The sequence below is a fragment of the Somniosus microcephalus genome, unplaced genomic scaffold (genome assembly GCF_052327205.1).
Source record: "Somniosus microcephalus isolate GS21.2 unplaced genomic scaffold, FLI_Smic_1.0 unresolved_chr1, whole genome shotgun sequence".
NCBI classification, from domain to species: domain Eukaryota; kingdom Metazoa; phylum Chordata; class Chondrichthyes; order Squaliformes; family Somniosidae; genus Somniosus; species Somniosus microcephalus.
The window spans coordinates 19,285,303-19,309,045 of NW_028225179.1; the positions used below are offsets into that span (position 1 = coordinate 19,285,303).

The 23,743-nt window shown below is 44.6% G+C and overlaps 1 non-coding gene across 1 annotated transcript; it reads right to left on the reverse strand.

The window, feature by feature from the left end:
- Window positions 1–23,211: 23,211 nt before the first annotated feature.
- trnat-agu (transfer RNA threonine (anticodon AGU)) lies at window positions 23,212–23,285 on the reverse strand. The gene has a single exon. It is a non-coding gene; the product is annotated as a tRNA-Thr (tRNA).
- Between the last annotated feature and the right edge of the window lie 458 nt (window positions 23,286–23,743).

Genomic DNA, 23,743 nt, shown 5'->3' on the forward strand with positions numbered 1-23,743 from the left:
GAGAGTTGGTTCGCTGTGACATGGATACTTCAGTAGAGAGCCACACCAGACACTCCATGTTTCCACAATGAAACTCACACCGTTTATTTTGGAAATGCAAAATGATATTTACATTCTGACTGGTTTCAGTTGATTTGTGAGAGATCATTGTAAGATCCTGCAGGGCTGCCTCGGTTAATAACAACTGTTTTAAGCTGCATTTCAGACACGGCAACAAATCTATCCTTTTGTTGCTGTTTTCCAGAGCCCGGTTGAGTGAGGCCGCGAAAAGCAGCTCTCTTCAACAACCCGCTGCTGGCAAATAGCTGCGAATGTGGCCTCAGACAGGGCATTACAGCCCATCTCTGGGGAACAAGATCCCACTGAAGCAGAGCTGTGCAGACCTTTGCATCTCTCGCCTATAGGTGACGCCGTGGAGATCGATATCATAGACTAATAGAATATTGCAGCACAGTAGGGGGCATTCGGCCCATCGAGCCTTTGAAAGAGTGAACCAATTAATCCCACTTTCCTGCGGTTTCCCCATAGCCCAGCATATTTTTTTATTTCCAAGTGTTTATCCAATTACCTTTTAAATGTTAGTACTAAATCTGCTTCCTCTACCCTTTCAGGCAGTGCATTACAGATCATAAAATATTCACTGTATTAATGCTTCCTCCTGTCACTTCTGTTTCATATCCAAATACTGTAAATCTGTGAATTCAGGTAACCCGCCCTCTGGTCACCGGAAACAGATTGTTCTGCTTAACTCTCCCCAAATCCTTCAAGTTTTTAATCACCTCTCTCAAATCTCCCCTTAAGTTTCTCTGCTCTAACGAGAACAACGCAGCTTCTCTCGTCTCTGCACATAATTTAATTCTTTCATCACTGGTACCCTACTATTATCCACTGCACACTCTCTTAGGGCTTGACATCCTTCCTCGCTGTGGTGCCCAGAATTGGCCACAATACTCCAGCTTGGGCCTAATTCGTGTTTTATGAAGGTTGAACATAAATTCCTTGCGTTTTTACTATATTCCCCGATTTATAAAGTCAAGGACCGCGATTGCACTCTTTACAGCCTTCTCAAATTGTCCTACCACCTTCAGATACTTCTGAAGTTACACCCCCAGGTCGTCCTGCTCCTGCACCCACTTTAAATGTACCACGTGGTTTATTTTGACTCTCCTGATACTTCCAACCAAAATTAATTAATTCATCAAATTTCACCTGCCATGACCATTTCGCCGGTCTGTCTATGTCCTCCTGAAATCTGCCAATAACATTCTCACTATTTACTACGTTGACAAGACATCCGCAAACTTTGAAATTTGACTCCCTATACCCAAGTCCTGGTTATTTATATATAACAAGAAAAGCACTGATCCTAATACCCATCGCTGGGGGACCCACTGCAGCGAAGGCAGCGCATCACTACCGGTGAAGCAAGATACCACATGGCCAGGCAAAGCCTCCTCATGCACAGAACACATTGACAGTGAAATCCGGGGATATTGTATCCTGGTCACTCGGCCTTCCATCAACAGTTCGCGTTTTGTTTACCTCAGTGTGTAAGTGCAGGGGCAGTAGACTTTGCATCAGGAAGTCATGATGGCCGAGTGGTCTAAGGCTTCTCCGTTCAGGTAGTTGTCTTCTCTGCAGGTGTGGCTTCGATTCTCACCTTTGACATTTTGTCCTTTACTTAAGCGGAACGATTTTATCTGGATCTGCTGGAGGTAATTTTTCGGCCCAGTTGATTTATTCCTTCCAGAAAACGAAGCCCACTTCCATCCAAGGCATGTTTTTTTGTGGTTGTAAGTATGTATTGTGTAGGGAGTCAGCAGAACAGGGCCAGTGGAATCAATCTATTGTGCTTCAAACTTGCAGTTCCACATCATAAATGATCAGATAGGACCCAACTCATTCCATAGCAATCTCCAGTGGCTTTGGAAGAAGGTTAATGTAAACTACCACATTTACATCATGGCATTAAATACACTCAATTAAAGTTTGTTTTAGCAATCAATTACCTGTGATCCTTGTAGATATATTTGGGTGTGTCCATGTTAGATACACATGTATTTGAGAGTTACTAAAGTGTTGAATGCAAGTGATTTGCGTCTCTGTTAGTTACTGATATACTTAGATGTGTCTGTAGTATTATTTAATGTATTGGGTGGGGGATCTGTGTCAGTTATAAATGTATCTCTGAGCGCTGCAGATGTCCAGTCCGGCCCTATTCTACCTTCTCATCGACCCCACGTGGGACACGGCAGACCATCTGTTACATTCGGATTCAACTTTGCTTTCATTAACCATGTTAACATTTAGACAAGGAGATGTTTAGAAGATAACAACTCTTGTTCCACCAGCCTCGCTGCTACCTCCTAAGCCTCCCTCAATCTTGCTGATACAACCTGAGTATTCATTACCCACTCTGGGAGACTCTGCAGAGCATTGGTTCCCCTCGCTGAGAGCACCTCAGCGTCCCTTACTCTCTTCGATACATTCCGAGCGTCCCTTACTCTCTCTCATACCTCCCGAGCGTTCCTTACCCTCTCTGACACCTCCTGATTTCCCTTAACCTCTCCAATACCTTCTGAGAGTCCGTTACTCTCTCTGATATCCATTTAGAGCACTCATACCCACGTGATACTATATCAGAAACCCTTAAATTCCCCCACAGCCTCTGAGATCCCATTGTCATTGCAATCCCCTCTGATAAACTCTGAGACTCCCTGATACCAGGAGCAAAGTGTGTTTGGAATGCCGTGGCGCAGGACAATGTGGGCGGAAACGGCTGACTTACATCGTGTGTAGGAAAGTTAAGCACGATCATGTGTGTGAGAAAAGCGCAGAAACGTTTTGCCTGGAGCTGCTCCCTTGAGGCAAGTTTTGTCAGGTAAACTGCTGTAGTGAAAGCACAAAATTAAAAACAGAAAATGCTGGACATATTCAGCAGCTCAGGCAGCATCTGAAGAGAAATGTTACTTTTACCAGGACGTCACTGCCCACTTTGATTGATACTTCACGTAGCTCATATCGTAAAATTTCAACACCTCTGTGCAAGAAACAGTTTGGGTGGAAATGAGGACTTTGCTTATTTGAGCAAATAGAGTGAGGCAGCAAAACAGAAGCCGCACTGCGAATTGCGCAAGGATAGGACTCAGAAACAGGAGTCTTGGATGTGTTGAAAAAGAGGAAAAAGATTTAGTCTTAAATGCAATAATCGTAGAATTTGAAACAATGCGTGTAGAGCACAGACGATTAGTGACCCACCACCTTAATCTCTCAACCACCTCGCTCCATGAACACACCTCCAAAAGCTCTTTTATTTCCTTATGTCTCATTGCAAAGCCCTTGGCTCAAATCAAAAGCAACAGGAGATCCAGCTTTCAATTATCAGTCACCAGTATCAGAACTAAGACATGGCTGGCGTGGTAGCGTGGCCGAGCGGTCTAAGGCGCTGGATTTAGGCTCCAGTCTCTTCGGGAGCATCGGGTCGACTCCCACCGCTGCCATCAATTGTGCTAATTTTGTTGTTGTCCGAATCAATGCTCGCTGCAAAGTTCAAAATGAAAAAAAGATAAAGGAGGGAACGTTGATCAGGTCAAGCACTTCATCAACAATCCCTTTATTAAGTGGCATTGTGCGTGGCATAGCTGTTCTTTTTATACCTTCCTGCAATGTGGGCATCGCTGGCAAGGCCAGCATTTATTGCCCATCCCTGATTGTGCTTGACAAGGCGGTGATGAGCCACCTTCTTGCACCGCTGCAGTCCGTGTGATGAAGGTACTCCCACAATGCTGCTAGAGAGGGAGTTCCAGGGTTTGGACCCAGCGACGATGAAGGAACGATCATATATTTCCAACACAGAATGGTATGTGACTTGGAGGGGAACTTCGAGTTGATGGTGTTCCTATGCGCCTGCTGCCCTTGTTCTTCGAGGTGGTAGGGTTCGTGGGGTTGGCAGGTGCTGTTGAAGAAGCCTTGGTCAGGAGCTGCAGTGCATCTTGTAAATGGTACACACTGCAGCCGCCGTACACCGCTGGTGAAGGGAGTGAATGTTTAAGGTGGTGAATGGGGTGCTAATCAAGTGGGCTGCTTTGTCCTGTATGGTGTCGAGCTTCTTGATTTTTGTTGGAGCTGCACTCATCCAAACAATTGGACAGTATTCTATCACACACCTGACTTGTGCCTTGTAGGTGGTGGAAATGCTTCGGGGACTCAGGAGATAAGACACTCGCCACAGAATACCCAGCATCTGACCTGCTCTTGTAGCCACTGTTTTCAACGGCTTCCAGGCACGGCTCAAGTTGCTCTCCGCCGGTAGTGGCCGGATTAGAGATCGGGGAACCTGCGCTGTTGTTGAGGCAGTCTGGCTGCTGCTGCATCCACCTCTCGCACTCCGAGAGCCCGGGCAGCGGTCCGCACCGATCTACCTTCTCTGGATTCGGCGTCACTTGTAAACTGTGGACCTAGTGGCGGAACACCAGTGTATCTGCATTCGCAGTAAAATGCTGTGTGTTTGAATCACGGCGGGATCACTGAGCTTTCACAGTGTGCGAACCTGAGTTTATATCAGGGCACTGTTTCAAGGATTGAATATCCAGTTTTGGGGCAATAATTATTTTCAGAATTAAGTGCGCTTTTTCTGTTACTTTTGATTACACTCTAAGTTTTTCTGTTCGAGAGTATTTTTTCAATTTTATATCGGAACATTGTTTAAGGAATGTGGTGCGCTCACTGATTGTTGAATAACTCTCTCACCCACTTGAGAGAGCTTTCTGATGCGGTAACAGAGAGGGTTGATGAGGGCAATGCGACTGACGTGGTGTACATGGACTTTCAAAAGGTGTTTGACAAAGTGCCACATAATAGACTTGCCAACATAGTTAAAGCCCATGGAATAAAAGGGGCAGTGGCAGCATGAATACCAAATTGGCTAAGTACAGGAAACTGAGAGTTGTGGTGAACTGTTGCTTTTCGGACTTGAGGAAGGTAATCAGTGGTGTTCCCCAGGGGTCAGTTCTAGGACCACTGCATTTCTTGATATATCTAAATGATTGGGCCTGGGTGTTCAGGGCACAATTTGAAAAGTTGCAGCTCACGCAAAACTTGGAAGTATAGTGAACAGTGAGGAGGATAGTGATAGAGTTCTAGAGGTCATAGACAGGCTGGAGGAATGGGCAGACACGTGGCAGGTGAAAGTTAACGCAGAAAAGTGAGAAGTGATACATTTTGGTGGAAAGAATGAGGGCAGGAAATGTAAACTAAAGGGTACAATCCTAAAGGAGTCCATGAACAGAGAGACCTGGGGTATATGGACACAAATCGTTGATGGTGGGAGGGCAGGTTGAGAAAGCAGTTACTAAAAGCTTTCGGGATGCTGGGCTTCCTAAATAGAGGTATAGAGTACAATAGCTTTTTATTTACGATGATCCTGTATAAAACACTGGTTCGGCTCCAACTGGAGTATTGTGTCCAATGCTGGGCAACAAACTTTGGGAAGGAGGTGAAGGCCTTAGAAATGGTGCAGAAAAAGATTCAAGAAAATGATTCCAGTGATGAGTGACTTCAGTTACGTGGGTCGACTGGAGAAGCTCGGGTTGTTCTCCTTAGAGCAGAGAAGATTGAGAAGAGATTTGATAGAGGTGTTGAAAATCATGAGGGTCTGAACAGAGTAGATACAGTGAATGTGGTCCCATGGGCAGAAATGTTGAGAACCAGAGGACATATATTTAAGTTGATTGGCAACAGAACCAAAGGCGACTTAAGAAAATCTTTGTTTTCACAGCGAGTGGTTACGATCTGGAATTCATTCCCAAAAAAGGTGGTGGAGGCAGATTCCATCACAGCTTTCAAAAGGGAGTTGGATAAGTATCTGAAGGAAAAACATGCAGTGCTCCGGGGAAAGGGCGGGAGCGTGGGACTAGCTGAAGTGCTCTTGCTGAGAGCGGCACGGGCTCGACGTGATGGAAGGCATTCTTCCACACTGTAACCATTCTATTCTCTGATTCTGTGAAAGGTGCTATATAGAGTCAAGTTGTTGCTGTATTTCTGTTTTTTTAATATTCTTAACATAAAAAATCCAAACTTTACAAAACTGAATCCACACAAAATGCCACGTGGAAATTATTTTGAATAACATCCGTTGCACCTTTGCAACACATCATTCCGTTTATTTGTCTTTCCTCGGTTTGCTGATAAACGTTTAACTCGCGGCCTGTTCATGTTAATGGTAATAAGCAGGAACAGATCGACACAGCGTGTCTGACTGCCCCGAGATGTGCCAAAGGCATCATAGAGTCATAACGGCAGAGCAGCAGGCCATTTGGCCCATCGAGTTGGTGCCGGCTCTCTGTGTACAGCAACCCCATCCGTCCCATTCCCCACTCTATTCCCGTAGCCCTGCAAGTTTATTTCCCTCAAGTGACTTTCCAGTCTCCGCTTGAAAGCATTGAGTGTCTCCACTTCCACCACTTGCGTCAGCAGTGAATTCCAGCTCTTCACCACTCACTGCGTAAAAAAGTTTTCCGCTTCTACCGATATTTTGTCGGCATCCACCTGCTTAGTAAACACTGATACAAAGTACTCACTGAGTATTCTAGCCTTGCCCTGTGCCTCTAAGCATATATTGCCTTCTTTTTCCCTAACAGGCCCCACTCCGCCTCTTACTACCCACTTATTGTTTACATGCCGATAGAAGATTTTTGAGTTCTCTTTTATGTTAGCCACCATTCTACTCTCATATTCTCTATGCCAATCTTATTTTCCTCTTCACTTCCCCTCTCAACTTATTGTATTTGGTCTGGTTCTCCCTTGAAGAATTCACCTGTCATTCATCATACACCCTTTTTGCTTCATCATTTTCTCGAACTCACTCTTCATCCAAGGAGTCTTTGCTTTGGTTCCCTTACTTTTCCCACTTGTTTGAATGTACCTAGCCTTTACTTGGAACACCTACTCCTTAATCCTCATCCATTGTTCCGCTCCAGTTTGTCCTGTCATCCTTTGGTTCCATTTTATCCTGGCTGGATCAATTCGCATCCCATTGAAGTTAGCACTGTTCCACTTTAGACGATCCACTCTAGATTGTTCCTTGCTCCTCTCCATTGCTAATCTAAATCTTATGATACAATGATCACTCATACCCAAGTGTTCTCCCACAGACACTTGGTCGACCTGCTCCAACTCATTTCCCAGCACCAGATCCAGAAAGGCTTCCTTCCCAGTTGGGCCAAGAACATATTGGTGAAGGAAATTCTCCTGAACACATTTCAGAATTTTCTCCCCCTCCTTTTTCTTTACCCTAGCACTATCCCAATCGATATTTGGGTAACTAAAGCCCCCCAATAGCATCACTTTATAGATCTATAGCATCAGTTTAGGACAAATGCATCAAATCAAATGTTCACCCGACACAGACAGAAAAAAACAGAGAAACTGGTAGAAGGAGATAGGGAAACAAATCTAAATACAGAAAATATAAATATTTGCCATCATTGATTTCTCTCTATTCCAACCCAACGTTTCAGTGGTGGATAAATAACTTCCGTGTAAATCGTTCAGTTCGAGAATCGGACCAAAGGATGAGACACAAAAGATCTGAAAACGGTCGAAACCAGGGACCTTAGGATCTTCAGTCGAACGCTCTCCCAACTGCACTATTCTGGCCCCACATTAATGAAGCTTCGTGTAACTCTTTTGGAAGAAAATCTATCCCCAGGTGGACTCCGCTCGTTGCTCACTCTGGGGGAATGGGTCCCGACCAGATAACCGAGCTCAGGTTATGTTAATGATCTGCTGAAGTGTTTATAAACACAGAAAGCTGACACACCAGGGGAGACGTCGCAGGTTTGGATACGGAGTGAAATGCACCGAAGGATTTTTGTAACAGTTAAAGAACACACTAACCCCGAGCTGCAGGGGAAATTCTATGAAGTTCAATATTCAACAGCGAGATGCTGGAGAGATAAGAGTCCCGAATTAGGGAGAGATTTTCTGATACCGCTGCTGAATTTCATTTAACACTCCCTGAACTCACTGCAGGACTCAGAGCTGGGGATCGACTGTGAAATCAGCCTATAAAATAAAATAATACAACTGGCCAACGTAGGGCTCGCACCCACGCCCCTGAGATTAAGAGCCTCATGCTCTACTGACTGAGCAAGCCGGGCCCACACAAGCTTACCCTCTTTGTCTGTTATTGCAGAGCGACAGCTGTTGGCTCCACCCCAGGGACCCGTCTTGTTCTGCAAACCATGAACCAGCTTCCTCGCAATTCCCGGGTTTATCAGTAAACCGACCCACACAAACCCGAGAGAGTGATGGATTCCTCTCACTGATCGATAGTAAAACTCAGATGTTCTGCTCTTTTCACCTTCTGAACTTTCACATCCATTTTGCTCAGTATTTATTTCGCTTTCCTTTTTATTCTGTTCGTGCATTTCTTTATAAACATTTCATTGTAATTATTGATGAGAGGGAAGAAATGAATAGAAGAGATTTACTGGAATGGTTCCAGGGATGAGGGGCTTCAGTTATGTGGAGAGACTGGAGAAGCTGGGGTTGTTTAGAGCAGAGGCGGCTAAGAGGAGATTTGACAGAGTTGTTCAAAATCATGAATGGTTTTGACATCGTAAATAAGGAGAAACTGTTTCCAGTGGCAGAAGGGCCGGTAACCAGAAACCACAAATTGAATCTCATTGGTAAATGAACCAGAGGCGACATAAGGGGCCATTGTTTCATACGGCGAGTTGTTGTGATCTGGAATGCACTGCCTGAAAGGATGGTGGAAGCAGATTCAATAATAACTTTCAAAAGAGAATTGGATTAATACTGGAAGGGAAATCTTTACATGGCTATAGTAAAATTCCAGGATATTGGAACTAATGGAGAGTTCTAACAAAGAGGCAGCACAGGCGCGATGGAAAGTCCCAGGCTTCATTTCTGCCTGCACTGAGATCGATTATCTCACCCAGTGTGCTGCCGGGCTCCACAAAGTAGGAAGGGCCGAGGTTCCTACACTGGCCTGTGCTTCATCAGCTAATCTCACCCGGCATCATATTGAGCCGCACAAAGCAGGATGGGCCCAGGCTTCATCACCGGCCTGTGGTGTATTACATCATCGCATGGTGTGTGCTACTGAGCCATACAAATCAGTCAACTCCCTGTATTCATCCCCGGTTGTACTGAGTTAGCAGATATCACCCGGTGTGGTACTGAGCCCCATACAGAGCAGGATGGGCCCAGGATCATTCTGCGGCTTGTGGTGTGTTCGCTGATCTTATTTGGTGAGTTGCTGAGCCTAAAGAACAGGAAAGGTCCAGGCTTCATCTCTGGTCTAAGCTGAATTCTCTGATCTCACCTGCTGTCTGGGCCTTTGTTGGGCATATCTGGGTCCTTGTAGCAACTGTCCGAGTAGTAGGCCATGGTCTGTGCAGGAGTTGTTCAGGTCTTTGTAGAAGCTTCCTGGGTCTGTGTAAGAAATTACTGTGTCTGTGTTGGAGCTACCTGGGTCTGTGTAAGTGCTGCCTGTGTCAGCGTAGGAGCTGTCTTGTTCTGTATGTTATATCTGGGTCAGTTTAACAGCTGCCTGTGTCAGCGTAGGAGCTGTCTTGTTCTGTATGTTATATCTGGGTCAGTTTAACAGCTGCCTGTGTCAGCGTAGGAGCTGTCTGGTTCTGTATGTTATATCTGTATCTGTGTAAGAGCTGTCTGTGTCAGGGCACGAGCTGTCTGGTCTGTATATTATATATGTGTCTATATAAGGGCTGTCTGTGTCAGGGTAGCAGCTGTCTGAGTCTGTATGTTATATCTGAGTCTGTGTACGAGCTGTCTGTATCAGGGTAGGAATTGTCTGGCTCTATGTTATACCTGAGTCAGTGTACGTTCTTTCTAGGTTTTTTTTTTGAGCAACCAGGGTATATGAAGAAGCTGACGAAAGGCAATCCACCAGCAACATTAACTGTTTCTCTCTCCACAGATGCTGACAGACCTGCTCCATATATCTAGCATTTACTGCTTTTATTTCAGATTTCCAGCAACAGCAGAATTTTGCTTTGGTTTCTATTAAGAAGATGTCTGGAGTTGTGCATGAATGTCTGGGTCTGTGTAGGAATGTCCGGGTCTGTGTAGGAATGTCTGGGTCTGTGTAGGAATGTCTGGGTCTGTGCAGGAGCTGTCTGGATTTGTGTATGAATGTCTGGGTCTCTGTAGGAGCTGTCTGGGTCTGTGTAGGAATGTCTGAGTCTGTGTAGGAGGAGTCTGGGTCTGCATAGGAATGTCGGTGTCCGTGTAGGAACATTCTATGCCTTTCTTGGAACTGACCGTGCCCATGCAGGAAGCATCCATGTCATTGTAGGGGCTCATATATAGGTGCTGGCTGTGTCATTGTAGGAATTGTTTTGTCTATGTAGGAGCGAATGGGTCAGTGCAGGAGTTATTGGGTCTGTACAGTTGCTCCCCGGATCAGGGTAGGTGCTATCTGGGTCTGTGTGGGGAAGTCTGTGCCTGTGTCAGTGCAACCTGTGTCAGGGTAGAAGTTGCCTGTGTCCGTCTAGGAAGGTCTAGTGCCTGTAGTCGTGCTCCCTGTTTCAGGGTAGGAGCTGCCTGGGCCCGTCTAGGAAAATCTCTGCCTGTGATGGTGCTTCCTGTGTCAGGGTAGGAGCTGTCTAGGTCTGAGTAAGCTTATTGGTCTGAATCGAAGCTGTCTGTGACTACATAGGAACTGCATTGATCTTTCTAGAGAAAATAATCTGTCTGATGGGGCTGAGATTTGATCAGAAGGTGACAGCGTCTCCGTGCTCACCTGTGCTTTGTAAAGCAGATTTTTTAGGTTTTAATTTACAGATGGGTAAATTGATAATCAGGGGCGGTAGGAGCCTCAGCGCCCCAGGGTGAGATATGGGTGAATCTGCCCGGGCCAGGTCCTGAATGTGCAAATGTGGCAGAAATCACGATGGCCGGGGGATGAGATGGTTGGGGCTATGAACTGAACCCCCTGCCCAAACAAAACTTGCCACAGTCACTTGAATGGTTACTTCCGGGGCAGTTGTTGCGTCACTTTCTGCCTCCATGTCTTCTCACTGCCTTTGCTGAAACATTGTCCAAATCTGAGGCCTCGCGCCAAACTAATGCAGAAACTCTGCTGCTGCTCTCGTGATGGGCTCCTGCTGTCCCGATACATTACCGTCCTAACAGATCAGTAACTGCCTGAGTGGAGCAGTGCGGCGCTTCAGATGTCAGGTAGAGAAGGCAATGTCAGAGCTGTCTCGGTCTCAAGTGCTCTGCTCATCAAGAGCAGCCAACACATGGCTTGATTATGGAAACGCTTTAAGTATGCATGCACTTACTAGCTGCTCGTTGGTCTCGGGGTATGATGCTCGCTAAGCATAAAATGTGCGAGAGGTGCCGGGTTCAAATCCCGGATGAACTTTCATTTTGCTCGCGACTTTTGACCTTGAATTCCCTTTGTAACATTTGGAAAGATAAAAGAGAAGTTTCCAAATCAATCCACGTGAATCTCCAGCCTTTTGGGAAGAGGGTCAGGGCAAATATTTCGGATCAGAGGCAATCTCTACGGCCTACACTTTCAATAAACGAGTTTTTTCGGGAAGTTGAATGCGATAGACAACCAGTTCTGGATTTTCATCTCACTGAAATAGATAAATGAAGGAAAGACTTGCATTTATTGGGCGCCTTTTACCAGCACCGGACGTCCCAAAGAACTTCACAGCCAATGAAGTACTGTTGTACATCACTGTTGTAATGTAGGAAACGTGGCAGCCAATTTGCGCGCAGCAAGCTCCCAGAAACAGCAACGTGATAATGACCAGATCATCTGGTATTTTTTGTTATGTTGATTGAGGAATAAAAATTGGCCAGAATGATTGATGTCCCAGTTTTATTCAGTATACAGACAGTCATTAAGATAAATAATGATTGAGACTGGGAAGGACACCGTTTTCACACCTACCCGCAATGATCACAAGATCCTTACTCGTGAGGAAGGACATTCAGCCCATTTGAATACAGCCCTCCAGAGCATCCGTAGTCTTCACCTCATTGTTTAATCCAGTTTTTTCCTAAATCATTCCGGGGTTTTCACCACCACCGCTCTTCCTGGAGTCCATTCTAAATGTTGATCATTCTCCTGATATCAGTCCTAATGAGTTTACTTTTATTTTGAGGCTGTTTCTTCTTGTTATTCCCCCCACAATGCAAATTGGTATTCCAGACAAGTTAGTTTCTTGTAGATCTCTGCATTACCATGTCGCACATGCCTCCGTTCTAGGCTGAAAATTTCGATCCAGCGGGTAGGGGTAAAATCCCTCCCCCCGTGTATGTTTGCTCTGCAGGATCGAGGTGTGTCTGGTACTGCTGCTCCCTCCTCTGGCCGCTGTGCAGTATTGCACCATCTGGTACTGTTGCTCCCTCCTCTGGCCGCTGTGCAGTATTGCACCAACTGGTACTGCTGCTCCCTCCTCTGGCCGCTGTGCAATATTGCACCACCTGGTACTGCTGCTCCCTCTTCTGGCCGCTGTGCAGTATTACACCACCTGATGCTGCTGCTCCCTCCACTGGCCGCTGTTCAGTATTGCAGCACCTGCTCCCTCTGCTGGCTGCTGCGCAGTACTGCTGTGTACGGTTGAACCTAGTGCAACTTCGAGCTCCTCTGCTTCTAGCTGTGCCAGAACTGGAAGAAGAGGTGGGGACGCAACCTTAAAGAATAGAAGGAGTGAAAAGGGGATTGCTTGATCCAGTCTGCTGACGGCTAATGTAGGGTAAAGTTATCTGAGAAGGAAGAGAACAGAATTCACAAACTGAGAGCGTGAGTAGTCTTTTCAACCTTCTACCTGCTCCGACATTACACTAGACCAAGGCTGGACTTCACCTCAACTACATTTTTCTGCCGTTGCTCCATATAACTTGATCCCGTTACCTAACAACAATGTGTTGATCTCAATCTTGGAAGCAACAATTGACCCCCATGGACTTATCGGGAAGAGAGTTTCAGATTCCTACAAACCTTGATGTGAAAAGATGCTTTTGGATTTGACTTTTGAATGGAGCGGCTGTAGTTTTAATTTATTCACCCCTTTACTTGATTCCCCAGTCAGAGGAACTAGTTTAACTCTATCGACACTATTAAACCTTTTAACACTTTAAACACTATGATCAGCTCACCCATCAATCTACTAAAGTCAAGACAACAGTAGCCAAGTTTATATAATTAATCCTCATAGTTTAACCCTGTAAGGCTCGGTATTAAACTGGTAAATCTGCGATGCACCAATCCAAAGACAATATATCCTTCCTGTGTGCGGTACCCAGAACAGAACACAACAGACTTGACTGTTCCAATTCACGCCTGGCCGGCCTCCTACGTTCTATCCTTCAGAAAACTGAGGTAATCCTACCTGCCCGCGTCATTACTCGCACAAGTCTCGTCCAGCCATCACCCCTGTGCTCACTGACCTGGAATGGCAGGGAAACAATTTCTGTGTGAAAAATGGGGAGAATCGGACATTATAGAGACGTGGGAGGCTATTGAAATCTCGAGCCAACGAGGACTTTTTCATTTTGAGTCTAACTTTAGACAAACCGGAATCGCTGAATGGCAGCTTATGATCAATTATCATTATGGAGCCTGACATTACTGAGAACGCAAATCATAATAATGATGCATTATAGGCTTGCGTCATTATCAATACGTAAATGTTGCAGCAAGCACAAGGTGAGATGGGTTGCACTGATGGTTTTTCACTACAAATGGGAAAATATTGCACTTGCCCGGGATTTGTACATGAGACCGGTCAGCCAGTGTAGAATTTATCTGCCAAGAACAGCCCATCAGCCGGCCTTTCAGACACCGTGTGTCCATTACATCTCAGTTTGTATTCGGGGAAATTCCTCTCTGACCCATCGAGGTGAGCGGAATTAGTCGAGGAAATCACCCTGGCACTGTATTCCTCGCAGTACCGAGCTGTTGTACAAGGTGAATCTGCCCCAGCAGATATGTTACACTCGGTCCCCTCCTCCAAATCGTTAATATAGAGTGTAAAGAGTTGGGACCCAGCACTGACCCCTGCGGAACACCACTAGTTACTGATTGCCTGTCTGAGAATGAACCATTTATCCCAACTCTCTGCCTTCTGTTAGATAGCCAATCCTCTATCCATGCCAGAATATTACCCCCAATCCCGTGATTTTTTATCTTAAGCAATAATATTTTGTGTGGCAGCTTGTCAAATGCCTTTTGGAAGTCTAAATACACTACGTCCACTGGTTCCCCTTTATCCACCCTATATGTTACTTCCTCAAAGAACTCCAGCAAATTTGTCAAACATGACTTCCCCTTCATAAAACCATGCTGACTTTGTCCTATTAAATTATGATTATGCAAATGTCCTGTTATTGTCTCCTTAATAATGGACTCCAAAATTTTACCTACCACAGATATTAGGCTAACCAGTCTATAGTTTCCAGCCTTCTGTCTACTGCCCTTTTTAAATAAGGGTGTTACATTAGCAGTTTTCCAGTCTGCCGGGACCTTTGCTGAGTCCAGGGAGTTTTGGAAAATTATTACCAATGCATCCACAATCCCTACCGCCATTTCCCTCAAGACCCTAGGATGTAAGCCATCAGGTCCAGGTGATTTATTCGCCTTGAGTCCCATTATTTAACCGAGTACCACTTCCTTAGTGATTTTGATCGTGTTTAGCTCCTCCCCCCCTATAGCCCCCTATTTGCCCAGTGTTGGGATATTCTTAGTGTCCTCTACTGTAAAGACTGATACAAAATATTCATTCAGTGTTTTTGCCATCTCCATATTTCCCACCAATAATTTCCCGGTCTCATCCTCTAAGGGACCAACATTTAGTTTAGCCACCCTGTTTCTTTTTATATAACTATAAAAACTCTTACTATCTGTTTTTATATTTTTTGCTAATTTACTTTCATAATCTATCTTCCCTTTCTTAATCAATCTTTTTGTTATTTTTTTGCTGTCTTTTAAATTTTACCCAATCCTCTATCCTCCCACTAGATTTGGCTACCTTATATGCCCTTGTTTTTAGTCGAATACTATCCTTAATTTATTTACTTAGCCACGGGTGGCTGTCTTTTCTTTTACACCCTTTTCTTCTCAGCGGAATATATATTTTTTGGCAGTTGTAAAATAACTCCTTAAATGTACACCACTGATCATGTATCGTCTTACCCTTTAATCTATTTTCCCAATCCACTCTACTCAATTCCGCTCTCATACCTGTTCCAGAGGTATTCACAGAATCACAGAAACCCCACAATGCAGATGGAGGCCATTTCGGCCCATCGAGCCTGCACTGACACATATCCCACCCGATCCCCGTAACCCCTACACCAACACATATCCCACCCTATCCCCGTAACCCCACGTATTTAATCCCCCTAACGCTAAGGATCAATTTATCATAGCCAATCAACCTAACCCGCACATCTTTGGACTGTGGGAGGAAACCGGAGCACCCGGAGGAAACCCACGCAAACACGGAGTGAATGTGCAAACTCCACAGAGACAGTCACCCGAGACTGGATTTCGAACCCGGGTCCCTGGCGCTGTGAGGCAACAGTGCTAACCACTATGCCACCATTCCAGAGTTCCACAATTCTCTGGGAAAAGAACCACCTCCAGACATCTGATCAAGATCTGGCCTCATACAACTTAAAATTGTCACCCCTGGTCCTCCCTCAAATACTTAATTGGAACAATTTGTGAACTGGATCAAAATCCACTCTTCATCATCTTATAAACATTGATCAGATCAACCCTCAGTCTAGGCTTCTGTAAAGTGTCGACACGCAACTCGTTCAGCCGATCTTGACAACTAAGCTGCTTTATACTGGGAATTAGTTTAGTGGTTCTCCTCGGCACCCTTTCCAAAGCAGGTTGGCCTTTACCTCAAGAGGGCTGAAATATTAAAGAGGAGGAAGATATTCTCCAGTTTACAAAGTTCTAGTTGGACCACATCTGGAGTATTGTGTTCTGTTCTGGGCACGGCAAGCAGGAAGGATATATTGGCCTTGGAGTTGTGCAGTGCAGATTTACCAGATTAACACCGAGACTTACAGCGTTAAATTATGAGGATTGATTGTATAAATTTGCCATCTGTTCACTTGAGTTTCAAAGATTGAGGGGTGATCGGTTTAACATGTTAAATTGATTATTAGGGTAGATAGAGTTCAACTAGTTCCTCTGTTTGGGAAATCAAAGACAAGGGTCATAAACTCAAATTAGAACCGTGCCATTTAAAAATTAAATTCGAAAGCAACTTTGCTCCCAAATGTTTGTAGAAATCCAGAACTCTCTGTCTGAAAAGGCTTTGATGCTGGAGGTCAATTGTAGCTTCCAAAACTGAGATCTACACGGTATTGTTAGGTAAGGGAATCAAGTTATATGGAGGAGGAAAAAATGGAAGAGAACTGCAGATCCTTTCTGTCATGAAGCCAATTTCTTATCCAAGCTGCCACTGACCTACCTTCTTCATGAGCCTGAATTTTATCAACTAGCCTTCTATGTGGTACTTTGTCAATCGCCTTCCATAAATCCATGATTCACCGTTGAAGAATGCACCTGACATTCATCCTACGCCCTCTTGTTTAGTTTCATCATTTTCTCTATCTCCCTCGTCATCCAAGGAGCCCTTGATTTAGTTGCCTTACCCTTCCCTCTTGTTGAAATGTGCCTAGCCTGTACTTGGAACATCTCCTCCTTAAAGATCACCCATTGTTCCATTACAGTTTTTCCAGTCATCCTTTGGTTCCATTTTAATCTGGCTGGATCCTTCCGCTTCCCATTGAAGTTAGCCCTATTCCAGTTTAGAAGTTCCACTGTAGATTGTTCCTTGCTCCTCTCCATTGCTAATCTAAATCTTATGATACAATGATCACTAGTACACAAGTGTTCTCCCACACACTCTTCAACCTGGCACACCTCATTCTCCAGCATCAGATCCAACAAAGCCTCCTTCCTACTTGGGTCAAGAACATACTGGTCAAGGATATTTTCCTCAAAACATTTCAGAACTTCCTCCTCTTCCTTTCCCTTAACTCTAGCATTATCCCAATCGAAATTTGGGTGATTAAAGTCCCCCAGTATGACCACTCTATAGCTCTTGCATATCTCTGCGATTTCCCTGCAGATTTGCTCCTCTGCCACCCTCTCACTATTTGGGGGCCTGCAGAATACCCCCAATAGGGTGATCATACCCTTTTTACTCCTCAACTCTAACCAAATGGATTCTGTCCTTCTCCCCTCAAGAACATGTTCCCTGTCCAACACTACAGTATCTTCCTTAATCAGCACTGCCACTACACCTAACATTTTTCCTTCCATATCTTTTCTGAACACATTGTACCCTTGAATATTAAATGCCAAGTCCTTACCATTTTTAAGCCGCGTTTCGGTTATTGCCACAGCCTATTGCCACACGGCTAATTGTGCTTGTAGCTCACCAACTTTATTCACCACACTTTGTGCTTTTATGTACATGCATTCTAAAGCCATTTTTTAATTTTTCGTAATCTTTCTTAGACTGCTCCTATGTAATATTGTACTACTTCCGCCTCTAGTACTACTTTCTTCTCTAGTACTATCCAACACACTCACTCTTTTATGCATCTTATTCCTCTTTACTGCTCCTATATTCTGGTGCCCATTCCCCTGCCAAGCTAGATTAAACACTGCCCAACAGCACTAGCAAACGTCCCCACGAGAATATTGGTTCTGGCTCTCTTGAGGTGTAACCCGTTCAGCTTGTACAGGTCCCACCTTCCCCAGAAATGGTCCCAATGCCTCAGGAATCTAAAGCCCTCCCTCCTGCACCATCTCTCCAGCCACGTATGTAGGACAAGAAATGGTGAAACTTCTTGGCCAATGTCTTCACTCAAATGATTATTCGCTGTCACAGTAAAATAACGCAACATTTTCAATACAGTTGACTATTCTAGAGTGTATTATATGAGGATGCGGAGACGGACGACAATGCTGAGCTATTAATTTTGCAAAATCTTATTTGATAATACAGGTCGTAGATTCAAAACCAGTTTTGTAAAGAGACTCTAATGTTGTTGACTTGAACTAGTCAGCAATGCTCGCACGGCAGTTGGATGCCTGTGTCCAGTTGGAAAGCTGTCTGAAAGAACATGCAGTCTGGCAGAGCTGGACCTCCAGCAGATTGACTTTTCTGCTGAGCAGACGATGAGCCTCCTTCTTGAAAATGGTTCGTCAGTCCAGCTCAGAGGGGATTAAGCATCATGAAAGTGGAATGGGACTGGGGCCACTTGTGTGACAGGAAGTGTAGGGGGCAGTTTCCCACCCTTGAAGAATATTCATGATTTAGTTGCAGAATTTGTTTTCACCACTCGCCACTCAGCCCAAGGATGAGCCGAGACGAACACGTGGAGTTAAAGCGATTCTGCATGTCAGTTAATTCAGTGGCATTTCACGAACAATAAGAAATCAGATAATAATAACCGCATTACAAAATGGATAAGGTGTTTAACTTTAATGTGTATTATAATGCTATCAGAAAATTGTAGTTTCCTGTCTTCCGCGGTCGGTTTGCACACTGGGTTCCATCCTGGATCGGACCTGTTTTACACCTGACCATTTCTAACAATCACTGACCTCATGTAACGGAAATATCTAAATTCCTTTTGTTCCAGAAGCTGACTGAACATTTTCAACGTTGTGGATCCGGGTGTAACGGGCAGGACTTGTGGTGAAGAGGACTTTCGTGCACATTGTTTCTGTTTGGATGTCATCTTTTTTTATCTCCGTCATTTCACTCCAGCCGAATGAACTGAAGGAAGAAGGAATAAAGATCTCCGATTCCCGATCTCTGTTTAACCTTTATTGGAGAAGGAGAAGAATTCCAATGGTCCGTGTTAATTTTAACAAGATATGAACAATGAAGGGGCCAAGACCAGTGGTTTGGACGAGATTAGAATTTAAAGCTAATTTTATGTAAGATTCAGTCAAATGCTGGGAAGGTTTATCAGCATCAAACATTCAACACAATAAATAAGCACAATGGATTAACATTCCATCGTCTTAACCTCTCGTCTCCCATCTACAACAACTCAGCCATTCCATTTCCTGCTTTTTGCATCCAAACAGAAATACTCCGCAAGAAAGACCGCTTTACCGCTTGTCCTGCCCGTGCACCCAGATCGACAATGGTGAAAATGTAGAATCAGCTTCTGTAAGCAAAAGGCATTCCATTAATTCAGGAAGGCAGTAATGTGCCTGATCGAAAGGTGAGGTGTGCACCCCTTTTAATCAGACCAGGCAGGCTGGTCATGCCGGTTTGATTCCCGGCCAGTACAGAACCCTGTACGGTTTGAATTCGGCACACATAGGACCAAATCACAAGGCAGCTTCTCACATCCTTTCAGCGCCAGAGAAAGCAGGACTGACCAATACTCAGGGCAGAGGGTGTTTCAAGAAGATTGACGCTGAATGTAAGTTTATCCCAATTCAGGCGAGCTGATGGGTGCAGAAAGCAAAATGCAAAGTTCCTGCATTGGCCGGAATCGAACATGGGTGCAAGGCGTCCAATGAGACACTGAGCAGAATACACCTAGGAGACTTTAACTTTTCTCAGTTGGTTTGTTTTCAGTTGCTTCAGTGAAGCTCTATGATTTTGAAATATATGGGCAAAATGACACGAAATCTCATGTTTGTAATGGAAAGTATTTATGTTTTCTGCAATGTCGATCGGCTGTAAGAAGCTGCGTTTTGTCTAAAATTTAGCGGGGTTCGTCCGGGATTTGAACCGGGGATTTCTCGCAACTGTGAAACACCAAAGCAAGATTGTGAGCAAACCCGTTTTAAGCAGACATAGAATAATCCGTGACTGACAGCAATCCTGATTATGATTAGCAACAACGTCAGACACCTTATCCATTAGGCCAAGAAAATTTATCGTGCAATCCGGGTATTTTGCTTCCAAAGGCCAGCCCTGCTTTCTAAATGCTTGTCTGTCGAGCATCCCCCAGGTCTAAATGTATCGACTTGTTTCAAAGCATCAATTCAGATTCCTGCGAATGGGACATGTGCCGCCAGGGACAGCGGTGGTAGCAGAGCAATCTTAACGGTGTAAATAGGTGAAAGTGAATGTTAGATTAAGGTAATGCCGCAGGAAAGTGACAAAGAAACGGAAGGAGGAAACTAAAGGAGGGCTACAGATAGTGGGCGGAAGAAAAAGCTGGGAGAAGAGGCGGGTTTGAATTATGGAGCATCAAGCTCAGGCATGTGAGAGCGCGGGGTTTGAAGGAGTAAATAGGTTCTCACCATCAATAAAAAAAATGCAGTTTGATGTAGTGAAGATTGATTTTTCGCTGTGTTCTATCAGCAGGTGCTACAGAGAACAGTAGATATAAGGCGAGCTATACCATAATTTGGATGTGAACCGAGGTTGCTATGGCCACATTGCGGAGTACTAGACCATTATACGATCCTGGCGTCACACATCAGCTGCTCCAGCGCTGCCCTAACCACAGCCAATTCACGAATGGCGCTGCTTAGAAAAGATAGATTTTTGGTGAAGATGCCAAAATCAGTACTGACAGAAAGTTTGACAGCGGTGAAATTCGACCCACGTCCCACAGCGACAGGAGCCGTAATCCAGAATGGGAACTAGTGCAGCCGCAGTTACATTTAAAAGGATTGTAGCCATTTCACACGAGCAGAAACGCACCCCTGGCGATTCATTAGGACAAAAAAACCGCGCTGGGAGTCGAACCCAGGATCGCCTGTTCGCGAGATAAGCGCTGAACCCAGCTAAGGCACGGAACCAAATCAGGCTGCAACTGTTCTCCCTCCTCTCACTGATATCTACTCGCTACCTGTCACTGCCTCTTGGAGCCTGAGGCTGTTTTGTATTGATCCATCTCTCCTGTCTATTCCGATGTTGTCTGTATCTCACTGTGTTTATTTCAGTTTCAATCTATGGGTTGATTCTAAAAGAATCTGTGCCTTACATGAAATAAATGAGGGGTCAGACAATTCTTCCTCTGACACTGGGGAACTAATGAGCCAACAGTTACAACAATATATTGTTTATTGTGATGCACCCATTACATTGTTCCATTTTGCATTATATAGGTTCAATTCTGTGCAAAAAACTGTGATCCCAACATGTTTCCAATAGGCCGCTTTTTAATTTGACGTCACAGACGCCACCATTTCACCGCAAGGTGATTCTTAACTAATACACAGAGAAATCAAGCAGTGAACTAGTATTTGTAGAAAGGGTTGTGAGACTGTAAAATGCACTGGCCCAGCAAGCAGCAGATTTAAAACAAGATTTAAAAACCGGCAGCCTGTGGGAGGAAGGGGATGGAGGCAAGAGAGACACAGAAAAGACCAACGTGGAAACTATTGGCCCCGAATCTACTTTAAATCCCCCCACAGTATTTTAACCCATTTAATGTCAGATTCACACATTGGTGCATGTGAGCAATATAGGACATTTACTGCTGTCTCTGGTCTAAAATAACTGCTTTGTTATTTGATCCCACCCGCTGTGTTTAGGTTCTACCCTGAATATTTATCTCCGACCTAGAATCAGTTTGTAATCTGGAGACAAGGTTTCTGCAGCCGGCGGGCAGGGAGCAGAGGCTGAGGCTGATCTGTGTCATGTGGGAGCAGAATACAAAGATTCTGCTGTTTATTTTCATTACCCTGCAGAATATTCCACACTGTTCTCAACATCTTACATACCGTTAAATATCGGAAGTTTTCTTTTATTGAAATGATCGCTGCGATTCTTCTGGACTTGCTAAATTTGCAGCAAATTAAATATGATGAAACCGTCATCGCCAATAATAAACAGCGTCAGCGATTTGAGAATTTAATTTCTTGGAGCAGATATTTTCGTGGCTGCAATGGCCGAGTGGTTAAGGCGTTGGACTTGAAGTCTAATGGGGTTTCCCCACGCAGGCTCGAGCTTTGCTCGCAGCAGGTTCTCTCATTATTGTAATTAATTACTTCAAATAATTAATTTTCTTCAACCTGCTCCCTCTGGGAGGATTTTGGAATTTTCAATGCCGGTTTTAAGGAAACTAAAGGATTGCCGAGAGACCTGGATCACTTACTTCAAGAAGGTTTGCTGACCGAATTCCAAAAGTGTTCTGCAGATTGTCTGGAAGCTCCAGATAAGGAGGCCTCGATAGTCTCTGAGGAACCTTCGCATACACTCGGTGCTGCCCGGGAGCATCAGTCTGTATAACCATGGGAGAGAGAGAATGGAAAGTCACTGGAAGGCTGGTTTCTGTCAGCAGCAATGGTACAGGAGCAGCCATTCTAAAGTGAAAAACAGAACACATTCCAGGAGACAGGCCAGGAGACAGACAAACGGAGTGGAGATCTGGAAGACTGACCAGATAAACAACAAGGAGGACACTAACAGATAATTCATCTCTCCCACTCCCGAAGCAGAAGAATTGACCATTCTGAGTCTTGAGTTGCACCACTGAGGTTGTACAAGTCTCTCTCTGTAAAACTTGTATTATTATGTTAATAAAACGATTTGTTTGAAAAGTTTAAAGCTTCATTTGCCAAGGAATTTTCTTGTACAATCGGGCTGCATTGGTTCCAAAGGCCGGCCCTGCTTTCGCAGAGCTTGCCTGTCGAGAGGGGAGTCCCGCAGGTTTAAATGTATCGACTGGTTTCAAAGCACCAACTCAGATTGGGGCGTATGGGACATGTGGCCCAGGAAGAGCCGTGGTAGCAGAGCACACTTAGCGGTTTAAGAGGCTGAAAGTGAATGTTGGATTAAGGTAATACCGCAGGAAAATTACAATGAAATGGAAGGGGGGAAGGAAAACTATTGATTGTGGAAGGAAGAAAACATCTGCGTTATGTTGCGGTTTCGAACCGAAGTTGCTGCGGCCAAAACGCAGAGTATTAATCACCACACAATCACGGCACCACACATCAACTACTGATGTTTGTTTTGACCACAACCAAGTAACGCACTGCACTGCATAGGGAACAAGGAGTTTTGGTGAAGAGGCCAAAATCAGCACAGCCAGAAATTCAGAAGCGGTGAAATTCGACCCAGGCCTCGCAACGACTTGGACCTTCATGCAGAATGGGAACTAGTGCCGCCACAGTTAAATTTAAAAGAATTTGAGCCTTTTCACATTAAAAGAAACTCACCCCTAGAGATTCATTAAGAAAGGCTCCGCTGGGAATCGAACCCAGGCTCTTCTGTTTACTAGACAGACGCTTTAACCAGCTAAGCCACGGGGCCAAATGCTGACACAATTTCTCGCCTCCACTTACTGATGTCTATCAGCTACCAGTCACTGTCTTCTGGACTCTCAGGCCGTTTCTTATTTCTCCAGCTCTCTTGTCCATTCCGCCATGTGTCCCATTGCTGTCTGTATCTCCCACTTAATTTATCTCAGTGTCAATCTGTGAGGTGATTCTGAATGATTATCCTATGTTTGTGTCTTATATGAATAAGTGAGGGTATCAGACAATTCTTCCTCAGACACTGGAGAACTATTAAGCCAACAGTTACAACAAGATATTGTTTATTGTGATGCAGCAAATACAATATTCCATCTTGAAAGATTCAGTTTCAATTCTGTGCAAAAGTAACTGTGACCCCAACGTGTTTCCAATAGGCTGCCTTTTAATCTGACGTCACAAACGCCACCATTGCACCTCAATGTGATTCATAACTAATAAACAGAGAAGTAAAGC